The 21,234-nt window shown below is 47.0% G+C and overlaps 1 protein-coding gene across 1 annotated transcript in view; it reads right to left on the bottom strand.

The window, feature by feature from the left end:
- Positions 1 to 13,739, bottom strand: part of KLHL21 (kelch like family member 21) — a 108,182-nt gene extending 94,443 nt beyond the window's left edge. Inside the window, exon 1 of the mRNA XM_063943397.1 lies at positions 13,639 to 13,739. The gene's annotated coding sequence lies outside the window, so the exon portion shown is untranslated. The remainder of the gene's footprint in view (positions 1 to 13,638) is intronic.
- Between the last annotated feature and the right edge of the window lie 7,495 nt (positions 13,740 to 21,234).

Genomic DNA, 21,234 nt, shown 5'->3' with positions numbered 1-21,234 from the left:
AAGGAGGAGCTAAAACAGAGCGATTCCGCTAGGCATGTGGGACTTGTGGATGGAGCCCTTCATTCGCTTAACCAGGATTCACGGGTGGTCAATCTGTTGAAATTAGAGCACTACATTTTGGCCATCGTGCTCGATCCTAGATTTAAAACCTATGTTGTATCTCTCTTTCCGGCAGACACAAGTCTGCAGGGGTTCAAAGACCTGCTGGTGAGAAAATTGTCAAGTCAAGCGGAACGTGACCCGTCAACAGCTCCTCCTTCACATTCTCCTGCAACTGGGGGTGCGAGGAAAAGGCTAAGAATTCCGAGCCCACCCGCTGGCGGTGATGCAGGGCAGTCTGGAGCGAGTGCTGACATCTGGTCCGGACTGAAGGACCTGCCAACGATTACCGACATATCGTCTACTGTCACTTCATATGATTCTCTCACCATTGAAAGAATGGTGGAGGATTATATGAGTGACCGCATCCAAGTAGGCACGTCAGACAGTCCGTACGTATACTGGCAGGAAAAAGAGGCAATTTGGAGGCCCTTGCAGAAACTGGCTTTATTCTACCTAAGTTGCCCTCCCTCCAGTGTGTACTCCGAAAGAGTGTTTAGTGCAGCCGCTCACCTTGTCAGCAATCGGCGTACGAGGTTACTTCCAGAAAATGTGGAGAAGATGATGTTCATTAAAATGAATTATAATCAATTCCTCCGTGGAGACATTCACCAGCAGCAATTGCCTCCAGAAAGTACACGGGGACCTGAGATGGTGGATTCCAGTGGGGACGAATTAATAATCTGTGAGGAGGGGGATGTACACAGTGAAAGGGGTGATGAATCGGACGATGAGGAGGAGGTGGACATCTTGCCTCTGTAGAGCCAGTTTGTGCAAGGAGAGATTGATTGCTTCTTTTTTGGTGGGGGCCCAAACCAACCAGTCATTTCAGTCACAGTCGTGTGGCAGACCCTGTCACTGAAATGATGGGTTCGTTAAAGTGTGCATGTCCTGTTTATACAACATAAGGGTGGGTGGGAGGGCCCAAGGACAATTCCATCTTGCACCTCTTTTTTCTTTCATTTTTTCTTTGCATCATGTGCTGTTTGGGGAGTATTTTTTTGAAGGGCCATCCACACTGCAGTGCCACTCCTAGATGGGCCAGGTGTTTGTGTCGGCCACTAGGGTCGCTTAGCTTAGTCACACAGCTACCTCATTGCGCCTCTTTTTTTCTTTGCCTCATGTGCTGTTTGGGGAGTATTTTTTTGAAGGGCCATCCTGCGTGACACTGCAGTTCCACTCCTAGATGGGCCAGATGTTTGTGTCGGCCACTTGCAGAGCCGGTCCTAGGCATAGGCAAACTAGACAATTGCCTAGGGCATCTGGTATGCCTAGGGGCACAAGCAGCTTCTGCTGATTAAAATGATATGCGGCATGCCTATATTCTGTGTATAGCATTTTGTATGCAGATACAGCCACAGTCGCACACAGTATATAGGCATGCTGCATATCATTTTAATCAGCAGAAGCTGCTTGTGCATCCTAGCCACATAGCAATGCAAATAAGATGCATTTTCATAAAAAAATAGGCACCCGACGTTAACAGAGCTGCCAGTTGACTCACGCCAGGAACTATATGTGTCATTATGTGTATAAGGGCATTACTACTGTGTAACATATGTGTAAGGGGCACTATGTGTGTCATTATCTGTATAAGGGCACTACTAATGTGCAGCATATGTGTAAGGGACATTATGTGTGTCATTATGTGTATAAGGGCATTAACAATGTGCAGCATATGTGTAAGGGAAATTATGTGTACAAGGGCATTAATAAGGGTTGGCATAATGTGTAAGGCGCATAATGTTTATAAGGATATTAATAATGTGTGTCATATGTGTAAGGGGCATTACTTTGTGGTATTATGTGTATAAATGCATTACCAATGTGTGGCATTATGTGTATAAAATGCTCTACTGTGTGGCGTAACGTATAGAAAGGGCACTACTGTGTGGTCTAATGTGAATAAAGCGCAATATGGTATGGTGTAATGTGAATAAGAAGAAATAGGGTGTGGTGTAATGAGAATAAAGAGCAATATGGTGTGGTGTAATGTGAATAAGGAGCAATTCAGTATGATGTTATGTGAATGAGGGGCAATACTTTTGAGGAGTAACGTATATAATGTAAAGTGGTACTACAGTGTGATGTAACGTGAATAAGGGACACTATCGTATGATAAATTGTGAATAAAGTTGCACTACTGTGAGACATAATTTGAATTGGGGGTACTATTGTGTGGCCATGCCCCTTGCCAGCAAAAACACATACCTTTTTGGGCTGTGCGCCGAATGTGCACACTGTTCTCATTTAAATTACAGGGGGTAGGAAAACAAAAAAAAGGACCGCTATGGGTGGGGGGTGATGGTGCTGGGAAAGGGGTGCAGGGTCAGAGGCGGAACTAGCGGTGGTGCTAGGGGGCACCAGCCAAATTCCTGCCTAGGGCATCATATTGGTTAGGGCCGGCTCTGGCCACTTGGGTCGCTTATCTTAGTCACACAGCTACCTCATTGCGCCTCTTTTTTTCTTTGCATCATGTGCTGTTTGGGGAGTATTTTTTTGAAGGGCCATCCTGCGTGACACTGCAGTGCCACTCCTAGATGGGCCAGGTGTTTGTGTCGGCCACTTGGGTCGCTTAGCTTAGTCACACAGCTACCTCATTGCGCCTCTTTTTTTCTTTGCATCATGTGCTGTTTGGGGACAATTTTTTTGAAGGGCCATCCTGTCTGACACTGCAGTACCACTCCTAGATGGGCCAGGTGTTTGTGTCGGCCACTTGGGTCGCTTAGCTTAGCCATCCAGCGACCTCGGTGCAAATTTTAGGACTAAAAATAATATTGTGAGGTGTGAGGTGTTCAGAATAGACTGAAAATGAGTGGAAATTATGGTTATTGAGGTTAATAATACTATGGGATCAAAATGACCCCCAAATTCTATGATTTAAGCTGTTTTTTAGGGTTTTTGAAAAAAACACCCGAATCCAAAACACACCCGAATCCGACAAAAAAAATTCGGTGAGGTTTTGCCAAAACGCGTCCGAACCCAAAACACGGCCGCGGAACCGAACCCAAAACCAAAACCCGAAAAATTTCCGGTGCACATCACTTATGCTAATACAAGTTTCTGTAGGGCTAATGCGGCTTTAAGGGGGAAGCTGCTCTGTCCATTAGGTTTCCCTCCACAGCAGCAAACGCCATTAGTATCGGTACTTGCACGAGCCCCATGCTACGTGACAGACATACATCAGAAACAGGCATCCCTTTCCCATGGCACAGAACCCTAGCTACATGCCCATGACACTCCCAGACAGAACAGTTCAGGGCTATGGCATTATTGCTGCTCCGAAACTCTCATTTCACAGAAAGACCTGGCAAAGGTTAATCCAACTCAGAATAGGACAGATATAGGCAAAAATGGGTAAATTTGCATCTGCCAAATATGTCATAGTCAGGCCCGGATTAAGGGTTGTGGGGGCCCAGGGGCAACACATTTTTATGGGGCCCCCAGTAGTAAAATTGCTGATGAACAAAAAAAAAAAAAAAAAAACATACAGACCCCCCCTTCCCGTACAGACACACACACACACACACACACACACACACACACACACACACACACACACACACACACACACACACACACACCCCCTCCCCCCCCCCCCCCCCTCCTCTCTCTCTTCGTGTACCTGGACAATCAGGGAGCAGTACCACAGGTAGGACCAGCGCAAGACATGCACCACATGCTGCCTGCTCACGCACACTGTCTCACAGGATTTCAGCTCACCACGCCACAAGACTCACTGGAGACTGGCAAACTCCCCAGCGGCCGCTAGCGCTGTTATTAAACAACTGAGCTGCCGGAGGGGTACCACTTGAAACATCTGTGTCGCCCCTGTGTTAATCCGGCTCTGGTCATAATTACAAACTTTTTATCTCCTCCCTCAGGAGATGTAGGAGGGCTGTGTGGTGCATTCAAGTGATTGGTGCAAGGGTACATGATGCTGCCTATACTCATAGGTGTGCGCAGGGGGGGTGCCTGGTGCGCACAGGCACCCCCTAATGTCTGGCACCCCGATCTCACATGCCTGATGGACCATCAAGCTGCACTCACCCTGTGTGCACAGTCTGGTTTTCTTACATTTTTGCACAGAGAGGCCTGGCCACACCTCCCTGCTTTAGCCAAGCCCTCTCACAGTACCAGTATACTGCAAAGAAGTCGGCGGCCCTGATCATTGATCACACCATCAGAGTAACCCTATATGGCTGCTCAGAGTATCTGTCGGAACTAAGTCGCCGGAGCCATTGCAACCGTGTATAAACACGCAGTCGCTGGCCGTGACACACCCACATAATGCTTCCAACATGTCTGTGTTTGACTAGCTACCCGCATCACCTCCCACAAACGCACTCTGACTGTTAATCTCACTTGTGTCCAAATTCTCACTGCGACCGCCATCAGTAAACAATCGCGGCGCATGCACACAGTGCAAAAAACACTGGCCAACTCCACAAACATCGACAGAGCATCCGCCTCTGAATTAGGCACCTGGGTTCTGATTAAGAGACTGTTGCAAATGCAGTTACTGCTGGGACCCTGCGCACAGTGGATGTGTGAAAAATGTGAATGTGCGAATCGCAGGACTGCCCTGCTGGAATCGGGACAGTAGGGAGGTATACAAAAATGCTACAACACCACAATCAGCATCGACAACATTAGAAATGATAGGTTCTAAGGTCACACCACCAGTTTCTACGCATTTTACAAACATTAAAAGCCCAGGCAACCAGTCAAACAAGTCAGTTGGGATGAGGTCTAGAAAAACAACATCACTTTGGATCAATTATCTGACTGGTTCACATGGTGACTAGATAGTGTCAAAGGCCAATAAAAGCACAAACCGGCAGACCAAGGGTATGGGCCAACCTGATTTTCAAACAGTCTAAACATGTGTACACACTATGCAATATCGCATACGATACTGGTGATATCGGCCGGTTCGTTGTGATATTGTATAGTGTGTACACTCAATACAGGATATGATGCGCACTCCCGTGGGTTGTATCCTGCATCGCATGTCAGACCTGCATGCAGGTCCGATGTGCGATATTGCTTACAAGGGCCATGCTGCTTAATACCCCCCCCCCCCCCTCGCCCTCACTGAATGCTCTTTCCCCCCCACGTCGTAGCCGACATTGCCCAGTGTGTATGCACTTGCCGATGTCGGGTCCCGTCGCGGACGACATTGTATGGTTTGCAATGTCGTCCTAATGTGTACAAAGCCTAATAGCAAAATCTGGTATTTATAGTAATTACTGTTGCTTTTCTGATCCATATAGCATTGAGTTTAGGTTTATAACAGAGTTTCTCAAATGCGGTCCTCATGGCACCCCAACGGTCCAGGTTTTAGGCATATCCTCAGCATAGATGGTTAGATCAAATTAATTGAGATGCTAATTAAGTCACCTGTGGCCAAGCATGGATAAACTTAAAACCTGGACTGTTGGGATGCGTTGAGGGAGGCGTTTCAGAACCTCTGGTCTACTCTATACCAATGTCATATTGCATGTTATTAATTCTGCAAAAGTGTTTCTTTTCCTGTGGTTTGAATTGCCTGAATTAAGGAATTTGAAGACCAATTAATTAATCCAGTGCAGGTTTATACAAAAATTAAGAGCAGGGAAGGTTTAATGGTTAGCATTACTCTGTCACATAGCACTGAGGTCATGGGTGCGAGTCCCACCATGGCCCTAGCTGTGTGGAGTATATATATTCTCCCGTGCTTAAGTGGGTTTCCTCTGGGTATTCCTGTTTCTTCCCACAATCCAAAAAGTATACAGGTAGGTTAATTGGCTCCCAACAAAAATGAACCCTAGTGTGAATGTGTCTGCGTGTATATGTGATAGGGAACATAGGGGCAGATGTATTATTAACCTGGAGGAGGCATAAGGAAGTGATAAACCAGTGATATGTGCAAGGTGATAAACACACCAGCCAATCAGCTCCTGTTAATTTACATATTGGAGCCGATTGGCTGGTGCATTTATCACCTTGCACATATCACTGGTTTATCACTTCTTTATGCCTTCTCCAGGTTAATACATCTGTCCCATAGGGCCTAATTCAGACCTGATCGCAGCACCAAATTTGTTCTCTAATGGGCAAAACCATGTGCACTGCAGGGGGGCAGATGTAACATGTGCAGAGAGAGTTAGATTTGGGTGGGTTATTTTGTTTCTGTGCAAGGTAAATACTGGCTGCTTTATTTTTACACTGCAATTTCTATTTCAGTTTGAACACACCACACCCTAATCTAACTCTCTCTGCACATGTTACATCTGCCCCCCCTGCAGTGCACATGGTTTTGCCTATTATCTAACAAATTTGCTGCTGCAATCAGGTCTGAATTAGGCCCATGGAGTGTAAGCTCCACTGGGGCAGGGACTGTTGTGAATGGCCTATTATTATTTGTAAAGTGCTGCGGAATACGTGTGCCTTATATAAATAACTGGTAATAAATAAAATGACATTAATATTTATCAGATCAATGCTTTATAAAACATTCTGAAACTGGCGAGGTGGACAGATGTGTGAAAGGCCTACAGCTGGGAGTTCCGCAATTAAATGCATTAATTAAATAAATGGCCCTTGTGTGAAGTTTCTTAAGAAGATAAAGGTGCAAAATATACACATCCCATAACTACCAACGTTTAATGATGAGGTGCAGGGATAAGTGCATTCATGAGAAGATGGGGTGGCCATGCATCACTTTACACATGCTGGCTACACTATGGCCCTCATTCCGAGTTGTTCGCTCGGTAAATTTCATCGCATCGCAGCGATTTTCCGCTTAGTGCGCATGCGCAATGTCCGCACTGCGACTGCGCCAAGTAAATTTGCTATGAAGTTAGGATTTTTACTCACGGCTTTTTCTTCGCTCAGGCGATCGTAATGTGATTGACAGGAAATGGGTGTTTCTGGGCGGAAACAGGCCGTTTTATGGGCGTGTGGGAAAAAACGCTACAGTTTCCGGAAAAAATGCAGGAGTGGCTGGAGAAACGGGGGAGTGTCTGGGCGAACGCTGGATGTGTTTGTGACGTCAAACCAGGAACGACAAGCGCTGAACTGATCGCAGATGCCGAGTAAGTCTGAAGCTACTCTGAAACTGCTAAGAAGTTTGTAATCGCAAAATTGCGAATACGTCGTTCGCAATTTTAAGATGCTAAGATTCACTCCCAGTAGGCGGCGGCTTAGCGTGAGCAACTCTGCTAAAATCGCCTTGCGAGCGAACAACTCGGAATGACCTCCTATGTGCACAGACTGCAGAGCATACTTGCTGACATTCTGGCTGCTCTCTGCGGGAGAGAGCAGCCAGGTCGGCTCAGCAAGGGGGCAGGGGAGGACTGTAGCGTGGGGAGGAGGTGGACCGGAGGCGGGATGGGGGTGGAGCAGGGGCGGGACGGGGGTGGAGTTTTGGCGGTACATCCCTTAAGCCACGCCCCCGCTCTGTAATGCCGCGATCCCCGGCATTACACTGCAGGGGGCGTGGCTATGATGACGCGATTCAGCAAGAATCGCGTCATCAACTGCCCGGACCGCCCACTTTACACATTAAGTGGGCGGACGGGCAGGGGGACCCCTGATTCCGGGAGACTTGCCTGCTCTTCCGGGGGGCCGGGAGGGTCACTCGATTTTCGGGAGCTCCCGGCCATTCCGGGAGAGTAGGCAAGTATGCCTCAGGGCAGCGCTGAACTGTCACACCCTACAGCTGTCCGGCTGGGGACTGTCCCACCTAAATATCTGTACAGTTGGGAGGTGGAGGTAAACCCCAAATTACTTATTTTATAAACAAATAACTGTGCTATATCTAACCATTGGCTAGATACAAACTCTGGTATGCATTATCCAGCAAGCAACTTCTTAAGTTAATTACACAGCGCATACAAATTACGCAGCTCTTTACAGAGTGCATTTAGTCATTCAGATCATTCCCTGCTCCTGTGGAGCTTACAATAGATATTCCCTGCCATATGGACACAGAAACACATACCCACTAGGGTTAGTTTTGACAGCAGCCAATTAACTTACCAGTACGTTTTTGATCATATTCTGTCATCACGTTGAAATCTGCAGCTTGTACACTGTAATGTGCTAAGCTGTTTGTGCATAGGCAGAAGACTACATACAACTAACACAGTTAAGACACCATTATATATTTCTCACATGCACGCTACTAGGCAGTGTATCCAATCATCAATTAGCTATAGGACATGGATTTGCGTTATAAAACTGACCCTTTGTATGGATGTTGCATATTTATAACCTTCTTGGTAAAATAAAGTAAATAATACGACTGAAAGTGTATTGTGACTTACATAGTTCCACATGTTGCAGAGCTAAAGGGGTTGAACCAAGGGCTCGGACTGGTTTATTAATGCGCAGTTTTCTTCACGACCACAAGAGGCAGCCAAGATACACTAATTTCCCTTAAACACAGGCCTGCTGACTAGTACAGTGCTCTATGGGCCTAATTCAGATTTGATCGTAGATGTGCTAAATGTTTTTGTACCCACTGAGAATTACTTTACAGCACATGCACAGTCAGACACGGGCTGAATCTGAGCTGGGGGCAAAGCAATACAGAGCAAGTAACTGGTATAACCAACAATCTTGCACTGCATTGGGTGGGGAGGAGAGGGGAGAGAAGCAGACATAAAATATGCAGAGAGGTTTAGATTTGGGAAAGGCATGTTCCAACTAATCAAATGGCAGTGTAAAAAAAAAAAAGCTGTTCAGCATGTGTGGGCTACGTGTAACATCAGCCAGTATTTACCCTGCCTGCAAAAAAAAAATATGTGTGCATTTGCCCCCATTGCATTGCAGCATGGTTTGACCAGGTGCAAAGTTACTCTTTCTTTTTTTACTCTTTTATGTTTTGCTCTCAGTTCAGAATCATCATCACAAAGCTCCATTCTGCAGAGTGAGGCTCATTCAAGATTATTATTATTATTATTACTACTACTACTACTACTACATGGGCTGAAACTGGAGTGAGGTGGGTTCAGGGAAATTTTAAGGAAAAAATTGCTGCACAGAAAGGGTAGTGGATAAGTGGAATAGCCTCCCATCAGAGGTGGTAGAGGCTTAGACAGTAGTAGAGCAATATAAACATGTTTGGGATAAGCATATGAATCTCCTTACAAAGAAATAATGATCAAGTAGGGCTGAGGTTACACCAGTGGTTTCCACACTTTTTTGAATCACCGCACCCTAGAATATCAGAATTTTTTTCACGGCACCCCTAGGCCAAAAATTTCTTATTGAGAAATTTAGAAAGAAATATTACATTAAGCAGATCGCGTTTGTATGTCATCCTTAAGGTCAGTTGTGTGGTGAGGGACAAGATTTGCTTCTGTTTGGCCACATATTTTATGACTGGCAGCCACCAGCACTGCTTTTGCCTATTATATTGACCATGAATAATTTGAATTGGTCCTGGACCACCAACCCAGGGCACCCATGCAAGTGTCCCAAGGCACCCCAGGGAGCCACGGCACACAGTTTGGGAACCTCTGGGTTTACATAAAGGAAAATTAAAAGCGGCAAACTAGATATGAGAACTATTCTACACTCTTGACATTACCACAATTTGAAATATGCATAGCAGCTATCCCAGCTTCAACCAAGTCCCAGAAAACTGTCCTTACTCCCTGAGGAGGAGATGTATTACACCTTCTAAAGAGGCCAATGGGGAGCGCATTACCTCATAACAACCAATCAGATTCTAGCTATCATGTATCCAGTACAATCTATAAAATGATAGCTAGAATCTCATTGGTTGCTACAGGCAACAACTCTACCAGTTTCAAGAGCAGAATGATCAGTTAATGATGGACTTTGTAAGTGCCCCCATCCACTGGCTCACTTCTCCACTCTTTTCACTGTTTGATGAATAGACCCCTTATTCTGATATACCAATAAGAAAAGATAGATAAAATATCTGGGACTGTTTTGAAGTGGTAGGACACAAAAAATTTTTACCTTGCAGGATGCAATTTTTGTGGTTCAAAAATGATCATTTATTTTTTGGTTATGCTAACCAAGAGTGTCATGTTAATTGACTGCTGGGTTGCACTGCTCTGTTGCAGACTACACATGGGGAAAACTATAAAAACTTTTACTTCTGTTTTCTATGTGTATTTTATATAAATTGCAACAACATTACACTGTACTACTGTCACACGTTTGTGTTCTGATGTTATGGGAAAGATTGATCAAACCTTGGAGAGAGATAAAGGGGGTCATTCTGAGTTGATCGCTAGATAAAAATGTTCGCAGCGCAGCGATTAAGTGAAAAAGCGACATGTGCGACGTACTTTCACAACAGCCGATGTAATTTTACACAAGATCTAGCGAGGCTTTTCATTCGCAATGTCCGCCGCAGAGTGATTGACATGAAGTGGGCGTTTCTTGGTGTCAACTGACCGTTTTCAGGGAGTGTTCGAAAAAACGCAAGCGTGCCAGGAAAAATGCAGGCGTGGCTGGGCGAACACAGGGCGTGTTTGTGACATCAAATCCGGAACTGAACAGTGAAGTGATCGCAAGCGCTGAGTAGGTCTGGAGCTACTCTGAAACTGCACAAATTTTTTTTGTAGCTGCTCTGCGATCCTTTCGTTCGCACTTCTGCTAAGCTAAAATGCAATCCCAGTGGGAGGCAGCATAGAGTTTGCACGACTGCTAAAAACTGCTAGCGAGCAATCAACTCGGAATGACCCCCAAAGTACCATCCAATCAGCTGCTAACTGCCGTGTTTCAGGCTGTGTTTTTTTTTAAATATCAGGAGCTGATTAGTTGGTAATTTTACACTTTACTTTAGCTCTCTCCAAGCTTTGATAAACCTCCCCATATGTAGTTTAATTAATATCACTATGAATAACTAGCAATTAATTTGACGCAGAATTAGCATTCTTATGTTAATGTCATGTACTCATACACTTTTTTTAGGCAAGTTGCTGCAACCCTCTTGTGGTATTAACTAAATACATTCATATAGAAATGTACTATATACATACATACATACATCTCGCAATGCATTTTCACACAAAATTTACAAAGTATATTGGCAATTAAAAATAATATATGCCTAAAAATAAGTTATAATAACCACATTTATACACACAAAACCCTGCTGCAAGAACACATTGCACATTCCTCCCGGATATTGGACCAGAGTGCCCAATTGAGCTATAATGCTGATCATAACACTGATCTAGACATAGGCTTACCATACACAAGGTCTGTGACTTGCTGACTTCAAGTCTATTTATACAGTACACCAGTGATTTTCTACCTTTTTTTACTCGCATCACACCAAACAATATTTTAAAATTGCCAAGGCGCACCATCAGTTCCCCACAGAAAAAAAACAAAAAACACACATTAGCCCTCACAGTAAAAAAAAATCCACACATACATTAGCCTACACAGAAAAAAACAATCACACTGCTCCCCACATAAATCCTATTGCTCCCCACATAAATCAATCACATTGCTCCCCACTTAAAACCTATTACTCCCCACATGAATTATTCACATTGTTCCCCCCCACAAATCCATAAATCCTCCTTTTACCCACATAAATCCTATTGTTCCCCACAGGAGAAATAAAATAACAAATATTAGCTCCTACCGGTCAGCTGTCCTTCTCCCTGTCTCTCAGTGGTGGGGGTTGTTCATAGAAGAGTGCTGCAAATACCGAGCAGCGGGCAGTCAGGCAGGTGTGTATGTGGGTGGGCAAGGAAAGCTGTGGATGCAGGCAGGAACTGGAAGATGTGTATGCAGGCGGGTGGGCTGGCTGGGTGGTGAGACGCGGCAGCTGTGACCTATGATGTCACACCGCTGCAACTTCAAGGCATAGGTCACGGCCAGAGCACGACTGATCCTCTCTAAGAAGAACCTGGGACAACAGTTCACTCTGAAGGTGCAGGAAGCTGCTCTGGCTCCGCAGCACACCATGCAACTGGTCGCGGCACAGTAGTGTGCCACGGCACACTGGTTGAAAAAGCCTGCAGTACACAGTGCTGAAAGTAGGGTGGTAGGGAGTACGATTAAGAAATACATTCCAACAGCCCACCGCCAGCACCGCAGGGTGCAGGGTCTCTGTCCGCAATGAGAATGCAACCCCTGGCAACGAACAAGAAACCCCTGACAATGAACATGTAACACATGGCAACGAGCAAGAAACCCCTGGCTAAGATCTTGTAGGGCGGTAAGTCCTGCTAGAGGCATTATGTGTGTAAGCGGCACTGCAGGGTGCAAAATGTGTGTAAGCGACACTAGTGGGGAATTATGCTGTGCGCAGGGGGCATTGTGTGTAAGTGGCACTACCGGGGTGCATTACGCGTGTAAACGGCGCAAAATGTATAATTACGGCGCAAAATGTATAATTACGCAACTGCCTGTATTTTGTTACCCAGAAGTGCTGGGAATGCTGGAGCCGCTAGGAGAAGATTTCTGCATCTTTTGCCATGAAACCCAAGTAAATAGAAGCTTTACTGTGGGGCATAATTTGTAAGGGGCATTTTTGTGTGTGGGACATAAAATGGTGTCAGTGGCATAACTGTGTGGTATAATACGTAATAGGTATTACAGTGTGTGGTATAATATGTAATAGGCATTATGGTGTTTGGCATAATGTGTAAGGGGTATTACGGTGTGTGGCACAATGTGGCCATGCCCCTATTGTCATGTAGCCACTCTAGTTTTGAGTGACCACGACCCCTCATGCCATGTCACCACGCCCATTTTTACTATCAGTACCACTGAGAAAAAACTACAGTACATCAGTGGTGCCCAAACTCTCAAGGCACCCCACACAGTCCAGGTGTTATCGATATCCATGGTTGAACACAAAGTCTTAAACCAATTTACCAGAGATACAAATTTAGTCAACTGTGTTAAAGCATGGCTATCCATAAAACCTGGACTGTTATGGTCCCCTGAAGACCAGCGGCGTGATGTAATGAAGTCCGAGAACGCCGGAGGTGTGGGAGGTCATCCGATCACGGACTCTTTTTTTTTAAACATAAGGCAAAATCATGCCTTGTAAGTGAAAAAAAAAAAAAAGTCTGCTGTAGATTTGTAAGACAAAGTGTTACTAGCAGCTTGGTGCGCTACATGCAAAAGCAGCCAATATTTACCCTGCATGCAAGAAGAAAAATCCAGAATGCTCCCCTTGCATTGTATCATGGTTTGTCCAGGTGCAAAGTTACTTGCTAGTTTGCTTTGCTTACAACGCAGTCTGTAACAGGACTTATAAAGGGAAAACATAGCAGACAGGTCCCCATAGGGTCTAATGCAATCATGATCTGTTTGCACTGCATCATGATGGCAGACTGTAATGTAATGTCCATTGCACTGCATGCAGAGGATCTGCCACGGAGCAGAGTCACTCACTGTATTATATAAACTGATGTTGCAAACATCCCGTTACTGTTACATTGTATCTATTTGTTGTGCTGCTACATTGTGTTGTGCAATTACATTACATCCATATGTGTATTGCTATTACATTGTATCTATGTGTTAGCCATTGATACTTACACAGGTCCTCAGTGCAGCAATGCCTTTGGAAGAGGGAGCCTGATAACCGTCCTCACATTCCTGGCCCTGTAGCAGCTATTTCTGAAACACCAGCCAGTGCTATTACACTGAGGACACTGCACTGTTGCCGGGGCAGGGGGGGGAGCCGCGGCCACCCCTCCAATAATCCGCCAATAAGATCCCACCAGAACCAAGCCACTGGCCCCTGATGCTTCATATTACACTCTATAAACACAGCTGGTACAGCAAAGGCCGAACTGACTACGGATTTTGCTTAGTAGATAAATTCATGAATCTGTTGCTCCCCCATGATGTGAAGCAGATGGTATAACCCAGCTGAAAGAGTAGCTTTCCCCTGGAATGCAGGCAGCTTGCACTTGTGTCAGCCCTGTATATTCCTACCTACATGTCTATTCCTCCCATTCTGACAGCTCAGAGGAGGAGCAGTAACACTGACTCAGGGCAAGTCGTCCATTTACAGAGGGTCAGTTATCAGAAACTTATAAGACGTACTTGTGTTTTATTCAGGGAATATAAAGCATTGCTTTCTGGCTAAATATAGTAATTATTATTATTATTTTCTCTGACGTCCTAAGTGGATGCTGGGACTCCGTAAGGACCATGGGGAATAGCGGCTCCGCAGGAGACTGGGCACAACTAAAAGAAAGCTTTAGGTCTAACTGGTGTGCACTGGCTCCTCCCACTATGACCCTCCTCCAGACTTCAGTTAGAATCTTGTGCCCGGCTGAGCTGGATGCACACTAGGGGCTCTCCTGAGCTCCTAGAAAGAAAGTATATTTTAGTTTTTTTATTTTACAGTGAGATCTGCTGGCAACAGACTCACTGCAGCGAGGGACTAAGGGGAGAAGAAGCGAACCTACCTAACTGGTGGTAGCTTGGGCTTCTTAGGCTACTGGACACCATTAGCTCCAGAGGGATCGAACACAGGACCCGACCTCGATCGTTCGGTCCCGGAGCCGCGCCGCCGGCCCCCTTACAGAGCCAGAAGCAAGAAGTGTTCCGGAAAATCGGCGGCAGAAGACTTCTGTCTTCAACAAGGTAGCGCACAGCACTGCAGCTGTGCGCCATTGCTCCTCATGCACACCTCACACTCCGGTCACTGATGGGTGCAGGGCGCTGGGGGGGGGGTGCCCTGGGGGCAATATAATACACCTTGGCTGGCAAATCTACACCATATATAGTCAGGAAGGCTATATAGGTGTAAAAATACCCCTGCCAGAATTCCAGAAAAAGCGGGAGAAGTCCGCCGGAAAAGGGGCGGGGCCATCTCCCTCAGCACACTGGCGCCATTTTTCCCTCACAGCTCCGCTGGAAGGACGCTCCCTGGCTCTCCCCTGCAGTGTCAAGCTACATAAGGGTAAAAAAGAGAGGGGGGGTACTAAATTTAGGCGCAGTATATATATATATAATATAAGCAGCTATAAGGGAAAAAACACTCATTTATAGTGGGATCCCTGTGTTATATAACGCTCTGGTGTGTGCTGGCATACTCTCTCTCTGTCTCCCCAAAGGGCTTTGTGGGGTCCTGTCCTCTGTCAGAGCATTCCCTGTGTGTATGCGGTGTGTCGGTACGGCTGTGTCGACATGTTTGATGAGGAGGCTTATGTGGAGGCGGAGCAGATGCCGATAAATGTGATGTCACCCCCTGCGGGGTCGACACCTGAGTGGATGGTTCTGTGGAAGGAATTACGCGACAGCGTCGACTCCTTGCATAAAAGGTTTGACAACATACCAAATATGGGACAGCCGGCTTCTCAGCCTGTGCCTGCCCAGGCGTCTCAAAAGCCATCAGGGGCTCTAAAACGCCCGCTACCTCAGATGGCAGACACAGATGTCGACACGGATACTGAATCCAGTGTCGACGACGATGAGACTAATGTATCTTCCAATAGGGCCACACGTTATATGATTGAGGCAATGAAAAATGTGTTGCATATTTCTGATGTTACCCCGGGTACCACAAAAAAGGGTATTATGTTTTGAGAGAAAAAACTACCAGTTGTTTTTCCTCCATCTGAGGAATTAAATGAAGTGTGTGAAGAAGCGTGGGCTTCCCCCGATAAGAAACTGGTAATTTCTAAGAGGTTACTAATGGCGTACCCTTTCCCGCCAGAGGATAGGTCACATTGGGAAACATCCCCTAGGGTGGATAAAGCGCTCACACGCTTGTCAAAGAAGGTGGCACTACCGTCTCCGGATACGGCCGCCCTGAAGGAATCTGCTGATAGAAAGCAGGAGGCTATCCTGAAGTCTATATATACACACACAGGTGTTATACTGAGACCAGCTATTGCTTCAGCATGGATGTGCAGTGCTGCAGCTGCGTGGTCAGATTTCCTGTCGGAAAATATTGATACCCTAGACAGGGACACTATATTGCTAACCGTAGAGCATATTAAAGACGCACTCTTATACATGAGGGATGCACAGAGGGATATTTGCCGGCTGGCATCTAAAATAAGTGCAATGTCCATTTCTGCCAGGAGAGGGTTATGGACTCGGCAGTGGACAGGAGATGCAGATTCTAAAAGGCACATGGAAGTTTTGCCTTATAAGGGTGAGGAGTTGTTCGGGGATGGTCTCTCGGACCTCGTTTCCACAGCAACAGCTGGGAAGTCTACATTTTTACCCCATGTTCCCTCACAGCCAAAGAAAGCACCGTATTATCAGGTACAGTCCTTTCGGCCCAATAAGGGCAAGCGGGTTAAAGGCGCGTCCTTTCTGCCCAGAGGCAGAGGTAGAGGGAAAAAGCTGCAGCATACAGCCAGTTCCCAGGAGCAAAAGTCCTCCCCCGCTTCCTCTAAGTCCACAGCATGACGCTGGGGCTCCACAGGCGGAGCCAGGTACGGTGGGGGCCTGTCTCAAAAATTTCAGCGATCAGTGGGCTCGCTCACGGGTGGATCCCTGGATCTTTAAAGTAGTATCTCAGGGGTACAAGCTGGAATTCGAGACGTCTCCCCCCCGCCGTTTCCTCAAATCTGCCTTGCCAACAACTCCTTCAGGCAGGGAGGCAGTGTTAGAGGCAATTCACAAGCTGTATTCCCAGCAGGTGATAGTCAAGGTGCCCCTACTTCAACAAGGACGGGGTTACTATTCCACAATGTTTGTGGTACCGAAACCGGACGGTTCGGTGAGACCCATTTTAAATTTGAAATCCTTGAACACGTATATAAAAAAATTCAAGTTCAAGATGGAATCGCTCAGGGCGGTTATTGCAAGCCTGGACGAGGGGGATTACATGGTATCACTGGACATCAAGGATGCTTACCTGCATGTCCCCATTTACCATCCTCACCAGGAGTACCTCAGATTTGTGGTACAGGATTGTCATTACCAATTCCAGACGTTGCCGTTCGGTCTATCCACGGCTCCGAGGGTCTTTACCAAGGTAATGGCCGAAATGATGATACTCCTTCGAAAGAAGGGAGTTTTAATTATCCCGTACTTGGACGATCTCCTGATAAAGGCGAGGTCCAGGGAGCAGTTGTTGGTCGGGGTAGCACTATCTCGGGAGGTGCTACAACAGCACGGCTGGATTCTAAATATTCCAAAATCACAGCTGGTCCCTACGACACGTCTACTGTTCCTGGGGATGGTTCTGGACACAGAACAGAAAAAAGTGTTTCTCCCGGAGGAGAAGGCCAATGAGCTGTCATCTCTAGTCAGAGGCCTCCTAAAACCAAAACAGGTGTCGGTGCATCACTGCACGCGGATCCTGGTAAAGATGGTAGCTTCCTACGAAGCAATTCCATTCGGCAGGTTCCATGCAAGAACCTTTCAGTGGGACCTGTTGGACAAGTGGTCCGGATCGCATCTTCAGATGCATCGGCTGATAACCCTGTCTCCAAGGACCAGGGTGTCTCTGCTGTGGTGGCTGCAGAGTGCTTATCTTTAAGAGGGCCGCAGATTCGGCATACAGGACTGGGTCCTGGTGACCACGGATGCCAGCCTTCGAGGCTGGGGGGCAGTCACACAGGGAAGAAACTTCCAAGGACTATGGTCAAGTCAGGAGACTTCCCTGCACATAAATATTCTGGAGCTGAGGGCCATTTACAATGCCCTAAGTCAGGCAAAACCCCTGCTTCAAAACCAGCCGGTACTGATCCAGTCAGACAACATCACGGCGGTCGCCCATGTAAACCGACAGGGCGGCACGAGAAGCAGGACGGCGATGACAGAAGCCACAAGGATTCTCCGATGGGCGGAAAATCACGTGTTAGCACTGTCAGCAGTGTTCATTCCGGGAGTGGACAACTGGGAAGCAGACTTCCTCAGCAGGCACGACCTCCACCCGGGAGAGTGGGGACTTCATCCAGAAGTCTTCCAACTGATTGTAAACTGTTGGGAAAGGCCACAGGTGGACATGATGGCGTCCCGCCTAAACAAAAAGCTAGAAAGATATTGCGCCAGGTCAAGAGACCCGCAGGCGATAGCTATGGACGCTCTAGTGACACCGTGGGTGTACCGGTCGGTTTATGTGTTCCCTCCTCTTCCTCTCATACCAAAGGTACTGAGGATAATAAGGAGAAGAGGAGTAAGAACTATACTCATTGTTCCGGATTGGCCAAGAAGAGCTTGGTACCCGGAACTTCAAGAAATGATGTCAGAGGACCCATGGCCTCTGCCGCTCAGACAGGACCTGCTGCAGCAGGGGCCCTGTCTGTTCCAAGACTTACTGCGGCTGCGTTTGACGGCATGGCGGTTGAACAACGGATCCTGAAGGAAAAGGGCATTCCGGAGGAAGTCATTCCTACGCTGATTAAAGCTAGGAAAGAAGTAACCGCAAACCATTACCACTTAAAACCGTGGAATTGAAATATCTCACGTGGAAAGTGGTCATGTTGTTGGCCTTGGCTTCGGCCAGGCGTGTATCAGAATTGGCGGCTTTGTCATGTAAAAGCCCTTATCTGATTTTCCATATGGATAGGGCAGAATTGAGGACTCGTCCCCAATTTCTCCCTAAGGTGGTATCAGCCTTTCATCTGAACCAACCTATCGTGGTGCCTGCGGCTACTAAAGACTTGGAGGCTTCCAAGTTGTTGGACGTAGTCAGGGCCCTGAAAATTTATGTTTCCAGGACAGCTGGAGTCAGAAAGACTGACTCGCTATTTATCCTGTATGCGCCCAACAAGTTGGGTGCACCTGCTTTAAAGCAGACTATTGCTCGCTGGATCTGTAGTACGATTCAGCTTGCACATTCTGCCAGCCGACTGCCGCATCCTAAATCAGTGAAAGCCCATTCCACGAGGAAGGTGGGCTCTTCTTGGGCGGCTGCCGGAGGGGTCTCGGCTCTACAACTTTGCCGAGCAGCTACTTGGTCGGGGTCAAACACATTTGCTAAATTCTACAAGTTTGACACCCTGGCTGAGGAGGACCTAGAGTTTGCCCATTCGGTGCTGCAGAGTCATCCGCACTCTCCCGCCCGTTTGGGAGCTTTGGTATAATCCCCATGGTCCTTACGGAGTCCCAGCATCCACTTAGGACGTCAGAGAAAATAAGAATTTACTCACCGGTAATTCTGTTTCTCGTAGTCCGTAGTGGATGCTGGGCGCCCATCCCAAGTGCGGATTGTCTGCAATACTTGTATATAGTTATTGTTTAACTAAAGGGTTATTGTTGAGCCATCTGTTGAGAGGCTCAGTTGTTGTCATACTGTTAACTGGGTATTGTATCACGAGTTATACGGTGTGATTGGTGTGGCTGGTATGAGTCTTACCCGGGATTCTAAATCCTTCCTTATTGTGTCAGCTCTTCCGGGCACAGTATCCTAACTGAAGTCTGGAGGAGGGTCATAGTGGGAGGAGCCAGTGCACACCAGTTAGACCTAAAGCTTTCTTTATAGTTGTGCCCAGTCTCCTGCGGAGCCGCTATTCCCCATGGTCCTTACGGAGTCCCAGCATCCACTACGGACTACGAGAAACAGAATTACCGGTGAGTAAATTCTTATTATTATGTAACATTATCATTTTCGATTTGAACGCAACTAGATTAACAATGGGACAGGTGGAACTACAGTCTCTCATAAAAATAGCCCCATTATCCTGACAGCTTGATGACAACCAGCCACCCAGCTGGCCACATGGTCGGTAATAAAACTGTATTTCTGTATTTCTGTTTTGCTCACAAAATGATGTCATTTTCTGCTTTATGTATATAGTGATTATTTTCAGCCCCTGGCCCTTGTGGACCTTAATCCGGCCCTGAACACAAGGACCCTTCATAATGTAGAGGTGTAACCGGGCAGCGTGGATTGTGCAGTGGTTAGCATTACTTTCTGACAGCACTGGGGTTATGGGATCGATTCCCACTAATAATACCGCTTTCAGATCGCAATGCCGGGTCCCACCCAGGTATTGGAAACGGGTCCTTCCCAGGTGGGACAGGCATTGGACCCTACACACCGCAAGGGTCGGGTTGCCATGCGGGGGGCGGGGGTGGAGCCAGCATCGGGGGCGGAGGTGGTGCTGTGATATGACATCATCTCCACGCAGCCTCTCCTTATGCAGTGATTGAGTACGGGGTCGCATCGACCCGGGTAACCTGTTCACACTGCGCCTGACCCAGGAATAACCCTTTTTATAACCTGGGTTGAATTACCGGGTCAGGCGACTCAGGAATTTGTCCATGGCCCCTTTCACTCCACACAGTGGGGCAGATGTATTAACCCGTAGAAGGCATAAGGGCTGTAACACACTGGCCGGTTTCTCCCGGATGGCAAAAAGCCGGACAAACTTTGTCCGGCTTTTTGCCATCCGGGAGAAACCGGCAGAGTCGCTCACACAGGACGGCTTTGAGCCGTGTGTGATGCTGTGCGCATGCGCACCATCAGACACGGCTTGAGAAAAAAATGTTGTGTGTGAAAGCTCCCCTTCACACACACGGTTTACTGGCTGCAAAGACGGCCCGGCACCTGCCCGGCAGCCGGACCTTCCAGTGGATAGTTCCAGCTGCAACCCGGCAGCCGGGCCGGGACCGTGCCGTGTGTAAGGACACATTGTGCTCAATGTGTCTTTGCATCACGGCAGCGGTTAAAAGCCGGCCGGGTTTTTGCCGGGCGGCGCCAGCCGGCTAGTGTGTTACAGCCCTAAGGAAGTGATAAACCAGTGATATGTGCATGGTGATAAAGGCACCAGCCAATCAGTTCCAATATGTAAATTAACAGTTAGCAGCTGATTGGCTGGTGCCTTTATCACCTTGCACATATCACTGGTTTATCACTTCCTTATGCCTTCTCCAGGTTAATACATCTGCCCCACAGACCCCTGTCGACCTGGCAATATACTGGGTCGAAACCGGGTTATTTGTGCAGTGTGAAAGGGGTATTAGTGTGTGGAATTTGTATATTTTCCTTGTACTTGCGTGGGTTTCCTTTGGGTGCTCCAGTTTCCTCCCACAATCTAAAAATATAATGATAGGCTAATTTCCTCCTGACAAAAATATTGACCCCTTGTTTATATGTGGCATACATGGCGACTTTTTGGCTGCTTCCTCCAGGAGGGAGCAGCCAGGTTGGCTCATGAAGAGGCGGCGCTGTGGGCATGGAGACAAATGTGTGGTTAAGCCCCAAAGCCGCAT

The sequence above is a fragment of the Pseudophryne corroboree genome, chromosome 10 (genome assembly GCF_028390025.1).
Source record: "Pseudophryne corroboree isolate aPseCor3 chromosome 10, aPseCor3.hap2, whole genome shotgun sequence".
Classification (NCBI taxonomy): domain Eukaryota; kingdom Metazoa; phylum Chordata; class Amphibia; order Anura; family Myobatrachidae; genus Pseudophryne; species Pseudophryne corroboree.
The sequence above is the reverse complement of the archived record's forward strand: the minus strand, read 5'-3'. Positions and strand labels throughout refer to the sequence as shown.